The sequence below is a fragment of the Mustela nivalis genome (assembly GCF_964662115.1).
Source record: "Mustela nivalis genome assembly, chromosome: 8".
Classification (NCBI taxonomy): Eukaryota; Metazoa; Chordata; class Mammalia; order Carnivora; family Mustelidae; genus Mustela; species Mustela nivalis.
The window spans coordinates 8,850,267-8,862,543 of NC_139027.1; the positions used below are offsets into that span (position 1 = coordinate 8,850,267).

The following is a 12,277-nucleotide window of genomic DNA, read 5'->3' on the forward strand; positions in this document are numbered from 1 at the left end:
TATTTCTCCTTTCTTAGTGTATGTGGGTGATTACTGTGTGTGTTCATGGCTGGTGAATTCCTTAGGGACCATAAGTGTATTTGCCCCAGTACAGTGTTTCCCACAGAGCAGTTTGGACTACCCCCTGAGTTTCTTCTACTCTGTTTGGTCACAGCTTCTCATCTGAATGTCTAGTTCTTTGCAGCGTCCATTGCCAATGGTTTCAGCTTAACTGGGCTTCCTTCTTGACACCTAATTTCTCCATAGCTCCAGATTCTTTTTCAAAACTGTAATCCTGACCATGCCATAGACTTTTTTCTATGATGGAGGTGGCCCAGGAGAACAGGTTTCTTGTAATGAATATCACATAGTGTGATGACAGCCCCCACTGTGAGGTCTGAGGTTACATTTTGTAAGATTCTTATGGCTGTTTTCACTGCTCCCTTTGTCTTTCCAATTATCACACTGGGTAACATTGCCGGGGTACACATGTCCTTCTCTTACCCACATAGTCATCTCCTTTTTAACTTGGAACAAATCATTGGTAGGTCGCTGCAAACACTCAACCATCATTTCTACAGTAACCACCTATCTTCTTCTAACTCCTGGGTGTTGAGTGGGTCACTAGTAAATGCTTCTGGAACTGTGAAGAGGACTTCACTGGACAAGAACTTGCCCACCGAGCCCACATTTACAATGGGCACGGTTCCTTAGGTGCTGCCGACTAATCCTGGCTGACTCCTCCTGCTGATCAGCCCTATGTGGCTGGTATCTCCAATGCAGTCCATGCAGAGCAGGGAACAGATGCCTACACCATAGCATGTGGCGGGAAGAAAGTCAGCAGGTAACATTTTAGGGGACCTCTCAGGCTGACTTTCATGGATGTCCCTGAGGAACTTAAGGAGGCCAGGGGGTGTGGATACTTGGGTGGGTTGTTGGATTCACCTCATGTCTGTCTCCCTCTAAGTAATGTAGCAGTATTTCCCAAAACGGTATGTCTCACTACATGCGTGAGTTTTCTCCTTTTATTCTGTTCTTATGTACTTATGTCTTCAGTAATGCAAAGCAGTGCATATTTCTTTTCTCAGCTATGTTTTTTTTTAAAAATCATTATTTGTATTTTTCATATATTTAGTTATAAGAAGTTTAAGAAGCAAAACCTAATAATATCAAAGCAAAGGGCTGTTTTCCAGGAGAAACAGGAATATGCTGGTCACTACAGAGTCACATGTGCAAAGCAGTGAGAGGTATTTACCATGTAATTACGCAACAGGCTGGCTCAAGCACATTTGTTAACAAATGAAGACACCGAAAGCTTACGTTAAACGGCCAATTACTTGGGTGGAATTCTTCATGTGCAAAGAAACACAATGGACGCAGAATGCCATATGGTGGCCCAGAGAGATATAGTTGAAGGTATGCCAGTGTGGTTTAGTCAATGAAGATAAAATCTAGTGATTCCACTCTGCAGGGAGCATGAGTAGAGTAGAAAATTCACATGATTTAGGAATGCTATTGTTAGCTAAAAATAAAAATGTTTCCTAGGGGAGCCTGGGTGGCTCAGTTGGTCAAGCCCGTCTCTTGATCTCAGCTCGGCTCTTGAGCCCAAGCTGGGCTCCACACTGGGTATGGAGCCTACTTAAAAAATTTAATCAGTTAGAGGCGCCTGGGTGGGTCAGTGGGTTAAAGCCTCTGCCTTTGCCTAGGTCATGGTCCCAAGGTCCTGGGATCGAGCCCCCCATCGGGCTCTCTGCTTGGTGGGGAGTCTGCTTCCCCCACCCCTGCCTGCCTCTCTGCCTACTTGTGCTCTCTGTCAAATAAAATAAAATCTTTTTTTAAAAAATTGACTAATTAAATAAAATAAACAAAATAAAATAAAACAAATAAAATGTTTCCTACCAAGCAGTGTATGTTCTCAAAGATGAAGCATGTTGTTAGAAGGCAACACAACCTCCACTCCCCCATGTCATCCCGACACAGAGACATGTAGTGCACAGTGCTGCTCTGTGATCAAATGAAACACAGGCATGCCGTAGGTAAAGAGCAGAGTAAGTGCTCTGTAAACATTTTTTCTCTCCACATCACCATGCAAACTGTTAGCCTATGAGTCTGGTCTGTGGCCACAAAATGGCTGACCAACCTTCTCAGAATGTGTTTGAGGCAGTGCGGTGTAATGGAAGGATACTTGATTCTATCACTTATCAACTCTGTGACCTTGGACATGCTTTACATAGTCTTTCTCCATCTTAATTTCTCTCTCTTCAAACAGCAAATTGGATACTTACCCTGCCCTGCCAGGAGGATCAGTACTAAGTCAGTTTTCTTATAGAATGTTCTGAAACTATGTAGCATTTAGTAAATATTAGCAGCTTTTTTATTGTTATGATTATTGTGTTTACTATTTTTCTTCCATCAAAACTGAAGATATTCCCCTTGATAGAATACATCTTAAATGGCAGTATTATCTGTACCCTAGAATGTTTGTAAAGATAAAGTAACTCATGAAAACTACTAAATCAAAACCTGTGGCAAGCCTAAGTTATAAGAAAAAAAAAAATGTCTGACGTCACTCTAGGGGTCCCCGTTTTTCCATGCCCAGAACATACTCATCGTTCTGCAGATATTACTCCTTCCTTCCCAAATCCTACGTCCTCCAAACCCTAACATTTTCTTTCTTTTTTTTTTTTTTAAGATTTATTTATTTATTTAAGAGCAAGAGAGGGAGAGGAAGAGAGGGAGGGGCAGAGAGAGAGGGAGAGAGAATGTCAAGAAAACTCCACACTGAGCATGGAGCCCTATGTGGGGTTCGATCTCACGACCCTGAAATCATGACCTGAGCCAAAGCAAGAGTTGGATTGTCAACCGACTGTACCTGCCAGGTGCCCTTAAATCGTAGCATTTTCATTACCCATCCCTGTTAAAAATACTTAACTGTTTCTGATGATCTGGTTCTATAGTGGGAAATATTTTCTTTCTCCTGGAAGGGAAAAATACCAGTGAGATAGAAAGTGGACGGGGGACCCAAAGTTCTGTTGGAATATTCTGGAACCCTTTGCTCTTCCTGCGTGCTCATAGAGTGCCTTCCTTAGGTAGGGGTGTGATGCCCAACAACTCCAGAACAACAATCCTGCCGGCCTCCACTCCACCAGGGAGAATCCTGGCAGATGCTCCTACGGGCCTAATGGATTTCCCAGGCATACGTGTATGTTCATTTGCGTGATATTTACTTAATATCAGCTTTACTATATTTCTTGGCCTCTTTAATCTCTGTGCTACTTCCTCATTCACATTCAAGCCCTTTCCCCATGTCGACGCTCTCTACCAGTAATTACTTTCCGTAGTGTGTTCACTTTATAAATCACGTTTCTATCCATGAGTACTTTTGATCTTCCTATCAGCTCTATGAGTCTGGCAGGTTAACAATTATTTTCTCCTTTCATGGAAGGAGAAATGGAAACTCAGTGAGGCTAGGGATTTCTGCAAGGTTAAATGGCGAGGCTATATTTAGGCTACATCTCAGACTTTGGCCTCTTTGCCCACATCCAGGTCTGTTTATTCTAAAATACACCATTTTCAAAGTCTCTGTTTTTCTAATTACCTTTATTACTACTGCCTGAGGAAATACGTTTTAATTTTATTTCCTCCTGAGCAGAAATATCATTTCCTGTTTATAAACTTAATACCATAATTTATATTATGTGTTCTTTAGGGCTTCATTCACTTATTAATTCATGAATTCAGCCAGTCATTCTTTCACCAAATATTCATTAAAGACATGTACAGACCTGGTCTAAAGTTAATCAGAAAAGACCTTAATAAACTTTGAGCAAGCAACCTTATTTAAGAAGTCACTGTGGGTAGCATAGACATGTTCAGAATAGTTCTTCTTCTAATCTATGAGCATGAAATGTTATTCTTTTTTTTTTCTTCCTCAATTTCTTTCATAAGTGTTCTGTAGTTTATCGAGTACAGATCCTTGACCTCTCTGGTTAGGTTTATTCCTGGATATCTTATGGTTTTAGGTGCAATTGTAAATGTGATCAATTCCTTAATCTCTTTCTTCTATCTCATTGTTAGTGTATGGAAACTAATTTCTGTGCATTGATTGCTGAATTCCTGTATGAGTTCTAGTAATTTGGGGGTGGAGTCTTTTCAGTTTTTCACATAAAGTATCATGGCATCTGTAAGAGAGAGCTTGACTACTACCCAGAGCAACCTACACATGTCAATGGAATCCTTGGCAAAATACCATCAGAATTTTTCAGCTGGAACAAACAATTCTAAAATTTGTATGGAATCAGAAAAGACTCCGAATAGCCAGAGGAATGCTGAAAATGAAAACCAAAGCTCGTGGCATCACAGCGCTGTAATCATCAAGACAGTATGGTACAGGCACAAAAACAGACAAATAGATCAATGGAACAGAATGGACTCTCAACTCTATGGTCAACTCATCTTCAACAAAGCAGGAAAGCATATCCCGTGGAAAAAAGACAGTGCTCAACGTGCCAGATCCTTGCCTTAACATTTACCAATTTTCTGATTTTGAATAAGACCCTTAACTTCTTCTTTGTATTTGTATCTTCTCATCTGTAAAATGGAATTACTAGTAATAGTTCCTACCTATATTACCTATAGAAGAAACCAAGATGTTATGGATCAGAGGCCATGGGGTGGGGGGGAACAGAAACAGAAACAGAAGCAGAAACAGAAACAAAGCTACAGTAAAATAATATTTCCTTGGCTGATAAAAAGCACAGTTTTTTTTTTTTTTCATTTGATCATAGATACCCAAAGAGAATGTAATCCCCATGTCACAGAGACTCACTGGGTTGGTGGTCCTTCCACAGTGCAGGTTGTGGTGGGTCTGGAGAACTGGCCACAATGAACTCACCTTTTTGTGTAGTCTGCTGCTGCTTGATACTGTTGGAAAGTACACCTTTATCGCTTCCCTGCAGGTCACCAGAGTGCTAAAAAAATAACAATAAAAGTAAAAAAAAAATAATTCTCATAAACGTGGTTTATGGAGAAGGTTCATCCCCTAGACATCTCTGTTGGAAAAGCATTCCATAAATTATCTACATCAGAAGGCTGCCATGAGGCATAAATAAAATGATGACTATAAAGAACTGTGAACCCTTTGATGCCCAGTCAATAGAATGCACCAGAATTTATGCTTCTTAAAGTAAATCTTTGCAGTTATAGGTGGAAAAAGTAGTCACCATTTATGCGGTTGCTCCATCAGTTCCTCTTATGTAAACAACAACAACAACAAAATCATTATTAAAACTATTGTTTCTTGCTGTATGTGCTGCAAGAAGGCCTAGGTCCTGAGATACAAATCCAGATTTTGCCCTTTTGAGGGAAAAGTAACTTCTAGATTGGGATGAGATGAAAATATATCTCTTCGTCTCTCTTCTACCCAGCACTTGACAAGAACATTTTCATCATGATGCTTTTTGCATGCATTTCTCCTGAGCAAAGCAAGTTTAGGCCACTTGCCATGTAATAGAACCTCTGCCTTGTCTTCTGTTTGCCTCACCAGGAAAGAGAAAGGGATGCAATGACAGCGGAAGATAGAGATGTGAACCAGACGAGGGCGCCCCCTTAAGGCAGGCAGTCATCTATTTATTCAGTGAACCTCAGGATATGCCCAGAAGATTAAAAGTTTCTGTCCAAGTTGACATTCTTGCAGAGAAACCTACGGTATGAACCATGCAAACCATGATCTCTAATAGACTGGGGCAGAATACAATTTTGACTCTAGAATAGAAAGCTGGATGTGGATAAACAATGCTTCGTCTCTAGTAGGACACTGGAACGCATAAAGAACTGCTGTTAGTCCAGTCCTAACCTAATCTCTGCAGTTCAAACAGAAAGCTGACTTGGGAAGGGACGTTTTCTGCTTTCCTCCGTTGTCTCTGCAAATGAAAATATTTTAAGGGTTGACCTGGAGCGATGTGTGGCACAGGGGACTTGTGCTGTACTAAGGAGGGGAACCCATTTACTCTCTATAGCAAAACTCAATTTCTCCTGGCTCCATTGCTCTAAAACCAAGAGTTATACTGCTTCGTTTGAGAATGTCCTTTTCTCCAGGCAAAATGAGTTTCATATTCTGAAAATGCTGCTATGAGGCATAGCATTGAGATGAGGTATGAGAATGAAAGTAATACAACCTTCAAATAGTACTATGGTTGTTATTTGATAAGAACCCAATAAAGGGTAGCTACCACCCCCTTTTTTTTTTTTTTTTTTTTTTTGCTTAGCAATTTTGCTTTGCCACTCCCTACCCCCATTCAAGCCATACTGATATATAATTGGGTACTGATAGAAACTTGGGTACGTTTCAGGTGCACAACTATTGGTTTGATATTGCAATATGATTGCCTCTATTGCCCTAGAGTTAGCTCACACATCCATCAAATTACATAATTATCATTTCATTTTCTGTGGTAAGAACGTTGAAGATCTACTCTCTTTGCCACTTGAAAGTATCTACTACAGGGCTCCTGACTATAATCACTCTGCTGTGTGTTAGAACCTCAGAACTTATGTATCTTCTCACTGGAAGTCTGTCCCCTTTGGCAGTATTTCCCCAGTGTCCCTTGCCCCTCCCAGCCCCTGGCAACCACCAATACTACTCTCTGCTCCTGGGAGTTCAACAGTACTGTATTAATAGATGTCACACAGGAGTAAGATCATAGTGTTTGTCTTTTCCTGCCTGACTCACGTCACTTAGCATAATACACTGAAGGTCCATCTGTGTTGTAGCAAATGTCAGGATTTCCTTCTTTCCCACGTGAAACATGACACTTTTGCAGAAAACAGATTGAATTTCTCAATTTATATGCCGATTTCTGCTCCTTTCTTGTGGAAACAGTTTCAAGAAATGTTCTTTCCTTCTTTTTCCTCTTCTGATATTAATTGAACTAGGCCTGCTTCCTCTTTCCCGTAAATGTATTTCCTCTCTCGTCTTCGAGGGTAAAAATTCAATGACCATAAAACAGTAAGAAAATACTGTTATTTGTTAGAAATACTGTATTTGTTAGAAAATACTTGGGAAAAGATTTCCCACCGTAGGGCTGATGCAGCTCTGTTTTCTCCCATGACTGACGGGGATGTGTCCAGATGCACCTGGGGGTAAGCCCTGTTCTTGAAGTACCCTGAGTACTGAAACTGGACATGCCATGATATTTATTCTTTCTGGGTGTTCTGGGGAAATGTGTCTTATTTACCAGAATTTCTTCAATATTTGAAAGACAAAACAAAGACAAGTGCAAGGTGTTTCTCTAAGACATTAAGGCAAATATGTCAGTGATAATACAAGATTCTGAAATTTCCATTAAAAATTGAAACATTAGGGGCACCTGGGTAGCTCAGCGGGTTAAAGCCTCTGCCTTCGACTCAGGTCATGATCTCAGGGTCCTGGGATCGAGCCCTACATCGGGCTCTCTGCTCAGCGGGAAGCCTGTTTCCTCCTCTCTCTCTTTGCCTGCCTCTCTGTCTACTTGTGATCTCTGTCGGTCAAATAAATAAATAAAATCTAAAAAAAAAAAAAATAAAAATAAAAATTGAAACATTAGTGATATGCAAGGAAGTATACTTCTATTAAGAACAGCAATGACAAGGGCACCTGGGTGGCTCAGTGGGTTAAAGCCTCTGACTTTGACTCAGGTCATGATGCCAGGGTCCTGGGATCGAGCCCCCCATTGGGCTCTCTGCTTGGCAGGGAGCCTGCTGCCCCCCCCCACCCCTCTGCTTGCCTCTCTGCCTACTTGTGATCTCTGTCAAATAAAAAAATAAAATCTTAAAAAAGAACAGCAATGACAAGAGGATATCTGCAATAAAGATATTATGCAGTGCATGCATTTTCTATTGTTTAAGAAATAAGAGTAATTATGGAATAGCTTCTTCTAAGTTACAAACACATTTATTACAATTGATAATCACAATTTATAGACCGAATGACTTCCTGGAATGTTTGTTCAGGTTAGAAATATAAATAATGAAGCATAAATGCCTTTCCACACACAGGAGAGAGGCTTAATCATTCCACGATCAACCTCTGAATTTTTAGAATTTCTGATGTATTTATATGGTCCTTTTGATGGGTAAATATTCCTTTAGAACCCAAAAGTTTTGAGAGCTTTCCTTAATACAGGATGGAGCACTTTGTGTCTTCTGAGCAAATGGTAATTTGGCACAAAGCCATTAAGCTTCAGGGACTAGACAGAAAAATGTAGATCTTTTGACACCAGTTTGGACTAGGAAATACTGGAGCTACTAGGGAAGATAGCTTGTCAAAATTGTCCTCTTGATTCTGGCACATTCTGGCACATATAAAACTTTTACATAGAAAAAAAAATTCTGGCTCAGTGGATTAAAGCCTCTGTCTTCAGCTCAAGTCATGGTCTCAGGGTTTTGGGATCGAGCCCCACATCGGGAGCTCAGCCAGGAGCCTGCTTCCCCCTCTCTCTCTCTGCCTGCCACTCTGCCTACTTGTGATCTCCGTCTGTCAAATAAATAAATAAAATCTTTAAAAAAAAAAAAAAGTAAAAATTCCTATAAACAGGTTGTTAAAAAATAGAAAGTAGGGGGTCACCTGGGTGGCTCCGTTGGTTAAGCGCTGGACTCTTGGTTTCCACTCAGATCATGATCTCAAGGTCATGACATTGTGCAAGGCTTTGTGTTCAGTGTGGAGTCTGATTGTGATTGTCTCTCCCTCTTTCCCTGTCCCTCCCCCAGTTCAGGCCCCCTCTCTCTCCTTCTAAAAACAATAACAGCAAGAACAACAAACAGGAAGAAGGACTTGCTTTACTGATTTATTTTTTCTTTGTGTCCCAAATTTTTGGAAATGGTCCGATTCACCAAGTCTAGTTATCTGTACTTACTTGTATTTGTCTCTGATTTAATTTGTCTCTGATTTAATTGTGCATATATCATTGTGTCATACACATGCCAGTGTGATCATAGTATACATACACACTGCTGTTATTATCAGTTTACTTTGTTTTTACTTTGCTTGAAACTCTCCCTCTACTTTCTGTCTTCCCAACTCCAAATTTGCCCTTCACTACAACCAGATGATTCATAATTCATGTCATTAAACTCTTTTATATGTAACATGAATCAATATTTATTCCTATATAACAGAATATATAATTATATATAATAAATAAACATAAGTATATCTCTCTATTTGTACATCCATTGAAGTTAATAAGATCATTGCTCTTTGCTTGTTTTTCCCAATGAGGCCCTATTATATAAACTTTCCTGTGTTTTGTTTTAATGACTACACGCTATTCAATATCGCTGTGGGGACTGCGGCATGATTTATTCTGACAGTCTCCAGTTGATGGTCTTTCACTGGTTTTCTAATTTTTCCCTCTACAAACCAATGTTTTAATAACGATTCCATCATGTATACCCTGACCCAGTTGTGTTTTTATTTTGCAAAAGAGATTCCCAGGAGTGAGATCTGAGAGTCAAAGGAAATGTTTAATTTCACATTTTCATGGCTGTTGCTAGACCATTGTCTAAAAAACTCTGTAACAATTCACATTTCGTCAAAAACGTAATAGGGGATCTTTTTGTGACACTTTTGACTCCACTGTGTACTGCACAACTTTAAAATTGTTACCAGTTTTTAAATGTAAAGCATTATGGTATTGTTACTTTGATTTTTATGTCCCTGGATACGAGTGACTTCAATTATTTTTTCCACATGTGTATTGGCCATTTGGATATGTTCCCTTATTTTAGGGTTTTACTGAAACCAGAGTGTCTTCATTTTCAAAATAAGACTTCTTTTTTTTTTTTTTAATATTTTATTTATTTATTCTTGAGAGACAGAGAGAGAGGAAGAAGGAGAAGCAGGCTCCTTGCTGAGCAGGGAGCCCCATGCAGAACTTGGTCCCAGAACCCTGGGATCCTGACCTGAACCAAAGGCAGACACTTAACTGACTGAGCCTCCCAGGCACCCAAAATGAGACTTACTCTTATAACTGAAAAGTCACGGGACACCTATGAGGTATGTCTAAAATAGCATCATTAGGAAGCGAAGAGAGGATCTACACAGCATGTCTCAAGACAGGAGACGAAAGAAAAAAAAAACCCTTTGCTTTTGTAACACATTTGGTCTGCTTCTGGAAAATAGATTAAAAGGGCATACATAACATGGTGTCTATGGTTGGACCTGTTAGAGGACAATTTAAGGAGACCCAATGAGGCAATAACAAATAGCCATGTAAAATATGAAACTTGAGTGTATTCTTGTTTTTTATTTTTACTTTTTAGTTACTTTGTTACTCGAGTGGATCTAGAAGACTTACATGGAGTTTCTTATCCACCTCAAGGCAGCATTTCTATGATCTTCCAACTTTATCATGAGGTCTGCTGAAAACACGTGGACCTTAGGCTACCCCTTTGAGATCAGGAGAACTGGTAGACTGAGGGAAAGACTGGTCACAGCTCAAGCTTCCAAGTCCCCCTGGTCTCATGAGCACCTTTTGCTTCATTTGATTGCTGGTTCAATGGCAAACTGACGTGAAAGCATTCTTGGTTGAGTCTAAATTGTCATGCTCACTGATTCCTTCTCTGGGTTAGCCTTCTCAGTTTGGCTATGTTTGGTCCCAGAGCACACGTTTGTGGTAGGGTTAACCTTGCAACAGATCTGGTGGAACTTGGATTATTTTTATCATCACCATCAAAGTGAATCATATTCATTGCTTTTTTGATCAAGATTTGGTGAAAAAAACTGTTTCAAGGGGTGCCTGGGGGGCTCAGTCAGGTAAGCGTCTGCTTTCAGCTCGGGTCATGATCTCCAGTCCTAGGACTGAGCCCCTCACTCGTGCTCTCTGTCTCGCTCTCACATAAATGAATAAATGAATAAATAAAACCTTTTAAAAATTCAAAATAAAAACTGTCTCAAGCATGAGTGGTATCTTTCTCAAACTTCCCTAAGCAAGGCCATGAGAAGAAAAAGCGCAGACTATATTACAGTTACCAGATGCACGTGGACAGTGCTCAGGAATGACGGCTAACCTAAGGAAGGGGTGAGAAGAAGTCAAGTATGCCATTAAACAAAAGCTTTCTTCTAGCTCCGTGCTCTGTGTGTGGTTCCACACCACCTTCTGTCTTGTGCAGAGAAGACCCCCACTCTTTTCTGTGTTACACTCTGCTGCCATGTTCCTTCTCCTCAAAGAGACCAGGGTCTAGTGGGGATAATCTGACAAAGAAGGGATTGCTTCAGGGGCGCCTGGGTGGCTCAGTGGGTTAAAGCCTCTGCCTTCAGCTCAGGTCATGATCCCAGGCCCTGGGATCAAGCCCCGCATCGGGCTCTCTGCTCGGCGGGGAGCCTGCTTCCCTCTCTCTCTCTGCCTGCTTCTCTGCCTACTTGTGAGCTCTGTCTGTCAAATAAATAAATAAAATCTTAAAAAAAAAACAAAAGAAGAAGAAGGGAATGCTTCACTCAAGTGTGGTACGACAGTGATAGGAGGGAGAGTAAGACAAGTCCAAGGAACCACAGATCTTCGTGGTTATGTCTCCCAGAAGAAACACTTGCACTGAAATTCAAATAATGGGGAGACATTAGGCAGGGCGAAAGGGAAGAGAGGACACCTTCCTGGGTGTGTGCAGAGGCTCTGGGGAGGAGGGGAGCATTGCACGTCAGCACCCCCAGGCTGTGGCCCGGGCAGCTCCCCCCATATCAGGCCTTTGTGTCCTCATCTGTTATGTGCACAGAACACATTTTCATGCCAACCACTTGCTGGTTGCTGAATAATCAAATAGGTTACCATGTGTGAAATCACATTTTCAAGTTTAAAGTTCTATGGATGAGAGCGAGGATGACTTTTATTGGGCTCTGAGGGTGGGTGCGTAAAGAGTGCGTAAAGAGGAACCAGACCGATGACTTTTATAAACCATGAGCTTCACACCGAATGTTGAAAGAAATCCACCTCTAAAAATAAGGCACTTTCTTCTCTGAAAGGCAGGGACAAGGGGGTGGGATGACAAACACATTATAAACACATTTAAAATGCTCTTATTTGTAATTTGAACGAAGCTCATCACGGGCCACCTCTTCTTTCCTTCACCGGGACAACCACCTCCCGCCCTCCCCCCGCCCCATGCCATGTTTCCTCCCTTGCTCCTTTGAGCACATAATATGCACAGAGTGCTCTCACGAGGACTTGAACTAACCCCTCGGAATGCATTGCATCACCACGCGTCATTCTAAAATTATATATAGAAGCTATTATTATATGCCTATTGCAGGGGTGGAAAATGAAGTTTA

At 40.9% G+C, this 12,277-nt stretch overlaps 1 long non-coding RNA gene across 1 annotated transcript in view; it reads right to left on the reverse strand.

Annotated features, from left to right (window-relative positions):
• Nucleotides 1-5,833: 5,833 nt before the first annotated feature.
• LOC309871050 overlaps nt 5,834-12,277 on the reverse strand; it is a 218,138-nt gene continuing 211,694 nt past the window's right edge. The window contains exon 5 of the long non-coding RNA XR_014314989.1: nt 5,834-5,900. This is a non-coding gene — a long non-coding RNA (uncharacterized lncRNA). The remainder of the gene's footprint in view (nt 5,901-12,277) is intronic.